The sequence below is a fragment of the Electrona antarctica genome (genome assembly GCF_951216825.1).
Source record: "Electrona antarctica genome assembly, chromosome: 10".
Taxonomy (NCBI): domain Eukaryota; kingdom Metazoa; phylum Chordata; class Actinopteri; order Myctophiformes; family Myctophidae; genus Electrona; species Electrona antarctica.
The window spans coordinates 13,716,951-13,728,961 of NC_136791.1; the positions used below are offsets into that span (position 1 = coordinate 13,716,951).

A 12,011-nucleotide genomic window follows, 5' to 3' on the forward strand; every position below is an offset into this window, starting at 1 on the left:
ATTGTAATACCGGTATTATAATGTGTCCGTGGGGACCCCGAAGATGGCTCTAAGAGGGAATGGTTGGAGATCCAGTGCCAGGACATCTGAAAGAATAAAACAAGACAGACCCAGAACTTATATAGTTTGGGGCAGAAAAATAACATAAGACTAAGGCCTGCAGGGGCGTGGTTACATCGGTCACATCTATTGTTCACATTAGGATATATCTCTGCTAGTCTGGCTTTGGAGTATAGTGGATCCTATGAAGGACTTTAAATTGTACAAGACTCAATTGTGCACATGAAGTAGAAGAATGTATTTACCCTTTGCTTGGCCCCACCAGTTATTCGAGAGAAGGTAGTATTAATTTTGCTCTATAGTCTATGGTCTATCTATGAACAGATCTCTGATGATGGCCCATCATCATCTAGGTGTCTTTGGTTATGATCCTTTCACATTGAAATGGAGCCTGACTGCAGTTAACTGGAGGAGAGCTGTGAGGAGGGTTTTCACCACTCCAAGACAAAGGGGAGGTGTTACTATACTTTCAGGCTGCATTCTTCTTTAAAGTGACCTTTTGAGAATACATTGGAGTAGGATCCTAACTAAGTTACTGCACAGTATCATGCAAGTTAATACACCTTATAACCTTGTGAATTTGTTGGTGTAACCCAGGCTTGAAATCAGCAGCCTGTATTTAAAATAATTAATGGGATGAATAAATAAGTTCATTTTCAGTTGATTTAAAAGTGTTAGAAACAATCTAAAATGCTTTGAAATAACACGCATTTAAGTTATACAATTCTATCTAAAATGTTGCTCTGCAAGTCTGTTTAAAATGTAAAACAAGCTATATACACGAAAGGGAAAAAGTTGCAAACATACAAACCAGGGTGTCTAGCCTATTTCAGCACAAGGTTAAAATTACCTGGCTCTGTGACTGCCAACCTAGTTGGCCAATCAGTGAGCCTGTGAGAGTTTATGTCCAGCCTACCAGTGATGCTACTTCCTGTCAGTACTTAAGCAGGAAAACTTCCTTTTCCTGTTCAATGCAACACATGGTGTTATGGTACTATGCTGTAGTGAACAAACACAGAGAGAGAATCCTTTGCCATCTGCTTGGTAAGATTACAGAATAATCTTCCAAACCAACATTCCACATTCTAAATATTGTTGGACAGCTCCTGATCTGTATATTGTCTAATTTTAACTTTGTAGAGCAGACCGAATGTTGCCAATCACCGACCAGCTAGGTGATTGCAGTCTGAGCCAGATCATTCATTGATCAGCGGTGAGTGAGACAATGTGAATGGGTATCTTAAATGGAGTTTAGCCACAAGGTGCCAATGATTCATTTTGTGTACATGTTATGTTTTGAAACACTGTGATTTTATTTTGTTGTTACTGAAGGAATATATCATTTCTGTACATGAGTATTTTGTGTTCTAGTAATTGAAGGTACATTTTTAGTGCATCTCTCACCTATTGCTAGCCAGGGAGAGATATTAAGCACGTTTGAGCCATACATACCTTTGCACAACCTCATTTCATTTATGATGATTAAGGAAGCATTTCATGTCTGAAGTCTGGATGCTGATGGTGTCTTCCCCTCCCTCACTGATCGTGTGGTAGGACCAATCAGAACACTGTCTGATACAGATTAAAGGGCCCCAACGAACAAACTAAACAAAAACTTTGGGAACACTAGGGTTTCATATTTTGCCGGCTTTTCTTTTTGTTTATTATTTTTCATGATACTGCAGTTGTTGTAGATTTCCTATGTCTTTAATTGGCAACAATAACAAGTGGCCATATAACAAATTCAGTTCATTGTTGTCTGTGTCATTATTGATGTGCATTGCACTGGCTCTTAAAAACTTAGAGTGCTTCTGATGCTAGTCCAGGTATTGACAAACACGCTGTTGATCACTCCTACCTGTTCTCTATTACTAATTGGTAATTAGGGTTACATTGGCTATTTATTTTCACATAAAGTAATTATTTTAATTAGTAACAAGACTGTTTAAATGTCATTCCACCTACCCTGTGGTTTGTTCAGTGGGGGAATAAGTAAACGGTGTGACATACTGTAGGCATATTGCTTTTGTGGACCATGTCACACCAACATTATGCTGCAGATAGAAATAAACAAGTCACAATATTCAATTTAATTCTCAATCTTATTCCTTGTTTCACTGTAATTTATATGTGTTGCCAGCTTAAAGATTGTCTATAACAGTTGCACAGAATAACTGAAAATTCACAAATTCTTGTGAATTTGTTGGCTATTTATTTTCACATAAAGTAATTATTTTAATTAGTAACAAGACTGTTTGTTTAAATATCAGTCCAACTACCATGTGGTTTGTTCAGTGGTGTAATAAGTAAACCGTGTGACGCCACAAAAATACCCAAGTTATACACAATTAATTCAAGCAAAACATTCAATGTATTGATGGTGTGTAGGCTAGGAGTCCAGTTTGTTCTTGACAATTCCAGTCAGTAACATGACATACTATTTAGTAGATCATAATAGCAAATACAATACAGATGTACATTACTATGAATACAAATTAAAATAAAAAAACAGAATAATAAAACAAAAATAAAAAATGAATACAAAACAAATTCCCATTATAAAATCAAATATAGCAGTAAACAAATAAACATCACAGTTTCTCAGTCCTTGGTCTAATCTTAAATGCCTACCATACACTATTGTGTGACCACTTTGGATCCATTGAGTGAGTATATCTGTGGGGAGGGTGGAGGACAGTATGACTGATTGGTGTAGAGATGGTTCTATTGTTCTCTTAGTCAATCATTCAAAGCAGTTAGTGACTCTCTGGTATAAGAAGACTTGGTCTGTGTCATTTCTCCACAACTCCTCCAGGATCATTTCTGATCACATCTGACTGTGGACTGCAGACTTCAGGTGAAGATGGACTCTCTTGAACCCACCAGGGACATTTCTGCTGAACAGGAGGAACCCAAAGACCTTGGTATGTTACTCAACCTCCCTTTTCACTCACACTGTTCTGTTTTTATTCCATCAATATTCTCAATAGTCATTTTATTATGAGCTTATTATCAGTAGCATTGCTGTAGATCATTTGTGTTTTGCATCACAGCAACAACCAAATATTTGTAGTATTATTAAGGAAGGAAGTAATCACTTAATCCCTATATTTTAGTAATGCTAAGGTTTTTAAGTCCATTGTTTTAATAGTCAGCTACGTGACAGGGATTTGTTGCACAACAATTACTTTTGTTTTCTACTTATCAACAATCTTTATTTTGTATTTGTTTCCAATCCAGTGTCTCATCAGTCTGACTGCCCTGACCTACCAGAGGTGAATGAACAAAGAAGCTTGACAAAGAAAAAACACCATTGCTGTGATCAGTGTGAAAAACACTTCCCTAAAATGTCCAGCCTTAAAAGACACCAGAGAATTCATACGGGGGAGAAACCCTATGGATGTGATCAGTGTGGACAACACTTCTCTCAATTGTCCCACCTTAAAACACACCAAAGAATTCACACTGGAGAGAAACCCTATGGATGTGATCAGTGTGGACAACACTTCCCTACAATGTCCACACTTGAATGCCACAAGAGAATTCATACTGGGGAGAAACCCTATGGATGTGATCAGTGTGGACAACACTTCTCTCGAATGTCCAGCCTTAAAAGACACCAGAGAATTCATACGGGGGAGAAACCCTATGGATGTGATCAATGTGGACAACAATTCTCTCACATGTCCAGCCTTAAAAGCCACCAGAGAATTCATACTGGGGAGAAACCCTATGGATGTGATCAGTGTGGACAACACTTCTCTCAAATTTCCAAACTTAAAATACACCATAGAATTCACACTGGAGAGAAACCATATGGATGTGATGAATGTGGACAACAATTCTCTCACATGTTAAGCCTTAAAAGCCACCAGAGAATTCATACTGGGGAGAAACCCTATGGATGTGATCAGTGTGGACAACACTTCTCTAAAATGTCCAGCCTTAAAAGACACCAGAGAATTCATACGGGGGAGAAACCCTATGGATGTGATCAATGTGGACAACAATTCTCTCACATGTCCAGCCTTAAAAGCCACCAGAGAATTCATACTGGGGAGAAACCCTATGGATGTGATCAGTGTGGACAACACTTCTCTAAAATGTCCAGCCTTAAAAGACACCAGAGAATTCATACGGGGGAGAAACCCTATGGATGTGATCAGTGTGGACAACACTTCTCTCAAATTTCCAAACTTAAAATACACCAGAGAATTCACACTGGAGAGAAACCCTAGTGTTTATATTATGACAAGAGCTTAGCACATCCAAGAGCTTAGCACATCCACGTAATACATTTTTAATTACAAGTAAGCTGGTATACTGTTTAAATGACCTGTTCTTTTTTGTGGTATTTCTTATTCACTGGGTCTTTCAGAGATTTTTTTAGAGAAATTATTAACACCGAAAAGTATGGTGCAGGTGACTTTGTGTTGGAGTCTGTTATAGCCTCTTTTTTTCACCCATTGCATCAATATATGATTTATTTCTGCTTTATTACATCTGACGCTGTCATTATTATGATACTTGATGGATCTGGTAGATCTGCTATATTGGTATTTTTTGTGGACATGTGTCAAGTGTTCATATTTTGTCATCTTGCCCTTTGACCATCAGTTTTATCACCCTCCACAGGCCTAATCATCTCAGCCCTATTTTATCATTTATATTATGGATTGCCTGACGCCAAGTTAAGACTCAATGTCTGTCCCCAGTCAAGTAAATTCACCATACTGTAGTGTGCTGTTTTGATTTGAGTTTACATGCAGCTGCTTCGATATCAGTGTGGCCTTGATGCCTAGTGAGAAGGAGCATTTCTCTCACAGTGCAGGGAAAGAATGTTATCTTCAGGTTGCCATAGCAACGCCAGCCTCTGTGCTTTCCCGGACTATGGCCATCAAGGACGGAATTAAGGAAGCTGTCCCAATATCAGTCCCATCATCTATGTGCTGGTCCAATGAGCGTTCGACACCTAGTGCCAGCGTGGCAAAGTGGAAATTAACTGTGTTCAGCCAATGAAATGTGTATCAACAATTGTATTCTACAGTATGAATGCCTGGCACATGATTGCGGCAGAGAGAGAACCCTGTGCCGTTTGTCGCACAGGGTGAGAGTTTTTTTGTTATTTGGCTGTGTGTGGATCTGTTCTGTCTCTCTGATCTGAAAATGAATAGAACTAAACCATAATCTGCTGACTGGACAATCCTTCTTCCTGGTGGTTTCATCTTTTTATTGACTTGAAGGTATTTTTCTAAAAGAGTATTTCCTGCTTAAAGTAGTCCTGTTAAAACTAATTGTTAACTTGGTCCTAGGCTCTCTGCCTAGTGGTGGTGCTGAGTATTCATCAGTACTTTTTAAATACTTTCTTAGAAGTATTTCTTATAGTTTTAGCCCTGTGTAGCTCAGTAATTCAGTATGATACAGTCCTTTTCTATCCTGGGAATCATTAATTGTCCCTTTGGCATTTTATATGCAACAAATGGGTTTTATCTTAATTATAAATCCATCAAATTGGTCCATTTCGAACCGTCTTTTTCCCGAGTATAAGTCTAATTTATTTAATTAGCACCTCCGACAAAAAGGAACCACCCCCATTTTCATTTTTTTTTTTTCTGCCGGAAGAACAAAGTCCATAGTCATATTTTTGGAGCAGTGGTTTGGTCGATGCATGTTCACTTCTGGAACCGATCCTCCCCATTTTTGGGAACATACAAGCCGCGGATCTGTGGACGAACGGACGAAGCATGAAGCTTGCCACGGTCCTCCACAGATTTCCCCCCCCCCCCCATCCTGTCCTGGATCGTCTGTCCGTACGACGGTTCCTCTCCGCTTCGGTGGACCCTGTCCGGGACCACCTCCTGCCTGCCTGATTCTCAGCTGCTTGCTTTTCTGAAGTTAAGTAATTTGTCTTTCTGTAATCTTTCTTAGATTATACTGTTATTATAATTTATTGCCGTACATTCATGTCTGGGACTTAATCCCTGAACAGGTCTCAGTCACATTACTCTTCCTCCACTTTAGATTTTCAGGATGTAGCGCAACCATCGATGGGCACAACATCCTCACCCTTTCATTTTATCTATCTGCTTCGATTTCTTATCTGTTTAGTATTTATGCGTTCCTGTTATGTTGATATCGCAGTAGGAACCCATGCATATTACTTCTTTTATAGTCTTCTTTCTCTCAAACCTCGGCCAGGGTGCGAGAGTAGAAAGGTTCTTTTATACCGTAAAAAAGGTCTGTGATTCCTTTCACCATTACATTACACATGATTATTTTTTAACACCCCTTTTTACATTGTTTTTAGAGTGTGTAGGCTTCTTATCTAAGGAATTTAGTCTCTCACTCCCTCTCTGGGACTGAGTGCGTGCGTGTGATAACGCATGCCTCCAACTCTCTCTCTCCTTCTCTCCTTTTTCTCTATCTGCCTGTGGGCCTCTCTGTCTGTCTGCGTGCGTGTTCGTGCGTAGGTGTGTCTTGTGTTTGGATGGATGTATATGTTGTCCCGTAGAACAGTTATTCTTCTTTTAATAGTTGAATGATGTGTGTGTGGTGTGTATGTAACGTACCAGTTGTTCAATGTCACCTGGATATATTGTACATAATTGTATTTGTATTTAGAGTGACTGAGTGAGTACGTTTATCCTGTGGGCGGATATGTTGCCCTTGTCTATGTGTGTGCATGCGTTCGTGCGTGTGTCAGTAGCTGAGACAATTACGCACAGGGTGCGTGTATATGTGTTTGTCCGTGTTCATGCGTGTGTGTGTGGGTGAAACACTTATTTTGGAAGGGTATGACAGGATAATATTAGGGATGCGTGACGACTATTGATTATTGATTTATTTATCTGTCAGGCTCCGTGTTCCGCCATTTATCATCATTTCATACACTTTATAATTGCCTAGTGGCTGTGCCATGGTTTTTCATTTTTAGATAGGACCCCATGAACATTTAAAGGCCCATTATCATGACAATTTATTATTGATTTCAACCAATCCCCTTATTGATTTCATTCATTTATTATTTTGTTATTATTTCATTTCATTTATTTTTTTGAGTGGTGTCAACCATTCTTTCCCAAGACATATTATTCCTGTTATTTTAGATTTTTTTTGGGTTTTTTTTTTTGGTTTGAACTTTTTACTCTATCTCTCTGAGACCTGATGTGTACAAATCATGGTCAATTTCGGTCTATCTTGACCTTGGCTAACCTGCGTGTGGCGATTAGCTACGTCTTAATGACGCGCAGGGGACAGTGTGCGACCCAGATTTAAGTTAAATCCCAGAGTGATACAGTTCTCTGTATTCACTGATTTTTTTTTCTTAGGGGGGTCGTATAAGCCACCGGACTACATGGGAAGGGGGTCTTGATTTAAGTTAAATCCCAGAGTGGTACAGTTCTCTGTATTCACTGATTTTTTTTCTTAGGCGTTCAGAAGGCTTCCCATCCTATGCAGAACATATAAACGATTCTGCGCCCCATTTTGGGCAAATCTTCGTCTATATACTTTGTTTTCTACTCGAGATATCGTTTTATTGTATTCTCCCTGCCCTTTATCGTTAAGGTGCATATACATACGTAGAATGCTGATTCTCTGTCTTTCTCTGTCTCCCTGTCTACCTACACGCCCTACTTTCACCTTGGCTGTGTAACATGCGCGGTTGGTAGAACAGTCATTTTCAAAAAAAATTAAACTATACCCTGTGGATGTTTACCCTGTTGATGAATTGTTTATAATGGTTGTTTCATTTCATTCACCAGTTTGTTTTTCTCTTTCTGTTTTTATCTCACAGATACGGATTTCTGGTGGTTTCGTGGTCAGGAACAAACCCGGGACAGAGTAATCTAGAGGTCAACAAGAAGTGATGGAGAATAGTGAAGGAATGTGTTGTCGACCTCGAGATCCCTTTTCCCTTAAGTTTAGGGTTTGCCCTTAGACCCCGACCCACTCAGAACCGTTTAAAAAACAGTATTAGGCCCGACCCCCTAGAACAGTATAGGCCTTATGCCATTTGCCCATAGATTTCCCATCGGGAACAAATTAGAATTCCACTCATGTTTCACCATACACATAATTGTTTTCTGTTTTTCTTCCATGTTTTTCTTTTCTAAGACACTGTATTTTGCTAAAACGCTGTTACCCTTCCCTACCTAGTATTAGGATTCATTTGATCATTCCTTCTCCCCTCAATTGATTAATATGGTATTTTGACTATTCATTTTCCAGATCCCAGATCTGCTTCATTATATAGATTATGTAAACTGAATTATCCCATCTTTGGACAATCTAAATTTCCTTCCATTAGGATTCATTATCCCACCTCATTATATTTTTATTATTTTAAATTTGATTCATATTTTACCTCTGAATTTGGAATATCCCTCCATTGTAAACATTTAACCTTTACTATCCCCGAACCACCCCTTGACCTTACATTGAGATATTTAGAATAGGGACATCTTCCCCCTTCCATTTCATTTTATGATTTTGTTTTCATCACCTTGAGTTTGACTTGATTAGGCATATATCCTCCCCTGGATAGACTTGATTCTATATTTGGCCTTCATGGTACTAATGGACTCGCCAGGAAGCGACACGACATCATCAATTACCCTGTCCCCCCCCCTTTCCAAGCTCTGCTTGGTATAAGAACTGTTAGGGGCATCTCCGGCCGTTTTCTCCCGTTTGAATCACAGAGATCAAGTATCTGTCAATGAGAAAGTATAGGCTGAGATTGTCACCTATGGGTCACCTGTTATGTCACCCATCCTGGGGGGCGGGGCGAAGATTCGGCTCCGACAACGAGCCAAAAGAAGACCATCCAGTGTCTGCTCTGATGAGCCACAAAGAACTTTGTTGTCAAATGACACTTTCGACGGCGTAGGAACGCTGCAACATTGCTGAGTTCTTTGAGAACCCCGAAGACCGAAGATCGAGAGAGAAAAGTCATTCTGTCTCTCTCCCACAGTACCATCTAAATAAGGAGTGATTGTTTGCCTAGTCTTAAGTCAAAACTATTTTTTATTTTTCATTGTTCCTGGTTCCACTGTTTCCATTCTGGTTCCATTCCCCTCCTGAGCCTTAATATAGAGTTAATTTTTATTTCTCATCTCCCAATTGACCCTTATATTATTTTAATTTAATTCCCTGAAGATTGATTATTGATTATTGATCACATTTGACACTTCATCCACAAAACGTGATGGAGTTGATGGATCTGGTAGATCTGCTATATTGGTATTTTTTGTGGACATGTGTCAAGTGTTCATATTTTGTCATCTTGCCCTTTGACCATCAGTTTTATCACCCTCCACAGGCCTAATCATCTCAGCCCTATTTTATCATTTATATTATGGATTGCCTGACGCCAAGTTAAGACTCAATGTCTGTCCCCAGTCAAGTAAATTCACCATACTGTAGTGTGCTGTTTTGATTTGAGTTTACATGCAGCTGCTTCGATATCAGTGTGGCCTTGATGCCTAGTGAGAAGGAGCATTTCTCTCACAGTGCAGGGAAAGAATGTTATCTTCAGGTTGCCATAGCAACGCCAGCCTCTGTGCTTTCCCGGACTATGGCCATCAAGGACGGAATTAAGGAAGCTGTCCCAATATCAGTCCCATCATCTATGTGCTGGTCCAATGAGCGTTCGACACCTAGTGCCAGCGTGGCAAAGTGGAAATTAACTGTGTGTTCAGCCAATGAAATGTGTATCAACAATTGTATTCTACAGTATGAATGCCTGGCACATGATTGTGTCCGGCAGAGAGAGAACCCTGTGCCGTTTGTCGCACAGGGTGAGAGTTTTTTTGTTATTTGGCTGTGTGTGGATCTGTTCTGTCTCTCTGATCTGAAAATGAATAGAACTAAACCATAATCTGCTGACTGGACAATCCTTCTTCCTGGTGGTTTCATCTTTTTATTGACTTGAAGGTATTTTTCTAAAAGAGTATTTCCTGCTTAAAGTAGTCCTGTTAAAACTAATTGTTAACTTGGTCCTAGGCTCTCTGCCTAGTGGTGGTGCTGAGTATTCATCAGTACTTTTTAAATACTTTCTTAGAAGTATTTCTTATAGTTTTAGCCCTGTGTAGCTCAGTAATTCAGTATGATACAGTCCTTTTCTATCCTGGGAATCATTAATTGTCCCTTTGGCATTTTATATGCAACAAATGGGTTTTATCTTAATTATAAATCCATCAATACTGCTGTTATACTTTACTGAACATGTCACACCAACATTATGCTGCAGATAGAAATAAAAGTATCGATATTCAGTTTCATTCTTAATCTTATTGTTACTGTAATTTGACCTGCAGAGTTTCTGTAAATTAGATTTAGATTAACTTTCAGAGGTTGTTCACAATTGTTCATGTAAAATGGTAAATGGTGCATTTATATAGCGCCTTTATCCAAGGCGCTTTACATAGATTGTGCATTACATTCACCTTCACACACACATTCACACCGATTGCGGCGGAAGCCATGCAAGGTACCAACCAGCACATCGGGAGCAATTTGGGGTTCAGTGTCTTGCCCAAGGACACTTCGACATGTAGACAGGAGGAGCCGGGATTCGAACCGCCGACCCATGGATCATTGGACGACCTGCTCTACCTCCTGAGCCACAGTCGCATGTAACCAATACTGTCTACAGCTCGTGACAGAATAATTATAGAAACCATGTAGCTGTACCAATTTAGTAGAATTTATTTTCTCCAGGTTCCAGTAGCAGTTTACTACTGTATCCAGCTTAGTTTATATGTTTTTTTTTATATAATGTACTGGACATGAACACAACTGTTCCCATGAGCAATAACAGAGTAGATACTGTATCTTCTTTTCTGAACATAGAGCAACAGGACACTTAGTGTCCTGTTCAATATTTAAATTGACCTTTGAACATTCAGATTGATAACAAAATAAAACAAACAAGTACAGTATGTGTCTTGGCTTTTTTGTGGCAATACAAACATTAAATGCCATTGAATATGAAAGGAGAATTTACATCATATGTATTGTTCCGCTGGATATAGTAATCAGCGTTTGGTTTCTATTAATAAATATGCACTGTGTAAACTTCAATAATTCTTAGTACTATAACTATAACCAAGAGAGCCTTTCACCCCAAAGCAGGCTAAGGTAACAGGAAGGTGTGTGTGACACCTCCTTCTCCCTCTCAAGCGAAAGGGAATGTCAGAAACAGGCCAGAGCTAGTAAACCAACCACAGGAAGGAGCTCAGCAGCCAATTGAATGTTAGCTAGTAAGAACCGCCCAGAGGGCGGCCCTGTCGGAAACAGAGGTTTTATAAACCACTTCGGCGAGTGTAGAGAGCAGATTCTAGTGGAACCAACTAAGATGAATCCAGCCTCGTGCCAAACGTACGATGAACAACACAGCTCACATAGACCAATGGTAATTATTGATACATAATGCAAACAATTAATAATCAATGAATAATGTGTTATCCATGTGTTGTGTAAACCTGCCTGTAATCGACAAATGTATGTGTATTTCTGTCTCATTCATGCAGGTTATTTACCTAACCTAACCCTAAAACCAACCCTAGATAACTAGTTCATGTGTTTAAATGTATGTTTGTTGAACGACAATAAAAGTATAAAAGACACTTGAGTTATATTATTTAGACAGTTTGAGTAAAGACATGCTCTTTGTGCAGTTGTGACCTTTCAGTAGGTGTAGCTATGAACCACGATGCTATCAACTTAGCAAGTTAAATCGTGGATAGCTATAAATCTGAACAGTAAATAACCATACGGTGCAATTATCAACTTAATTGCGGTAACTTTACTAAAACAAACGCTCCAAATGAGCAAGGTTAGTGTGCAATTATCAACTTAATCGCGGTAACTTTACTAACAATTTAAACCAGTAGCCTTGTAACTAAAATAGCCTTGTAACTAATAGTTCAAAGCACGGTTAATAGACGCCA

General features: G+C 39.1%; 1 protein-coding gene and 1 long non-coding RNA gene across 2 annotated transcripts in view; one reads left to right on the top strand and one right to left on the bottom strand.

Annotated features, from left to right (window-relative positions):
* eys (eyes shut homolog) overlaps nucleotides 1-12,011 on the bottom strand; it is a 580,966-nt gene that overhangs the window by 391,593 nt on the left and 177,362 nt on the right. The window lies entirely within an intron of this gene.
* LOC306931125 lies at nucleotides 1,043-5,001 on the top strand. Its single transcript, XR_013790975.1, has 4 exons — nucleotides 1,043-1,104; nucleotides 1,201-1,273; nucleotides 2,876-2,984; nucleotides 3,301-5,001. It is a non-coding gene; the product is annotated as an uncharacterized lncRNA (long non-coding RNA).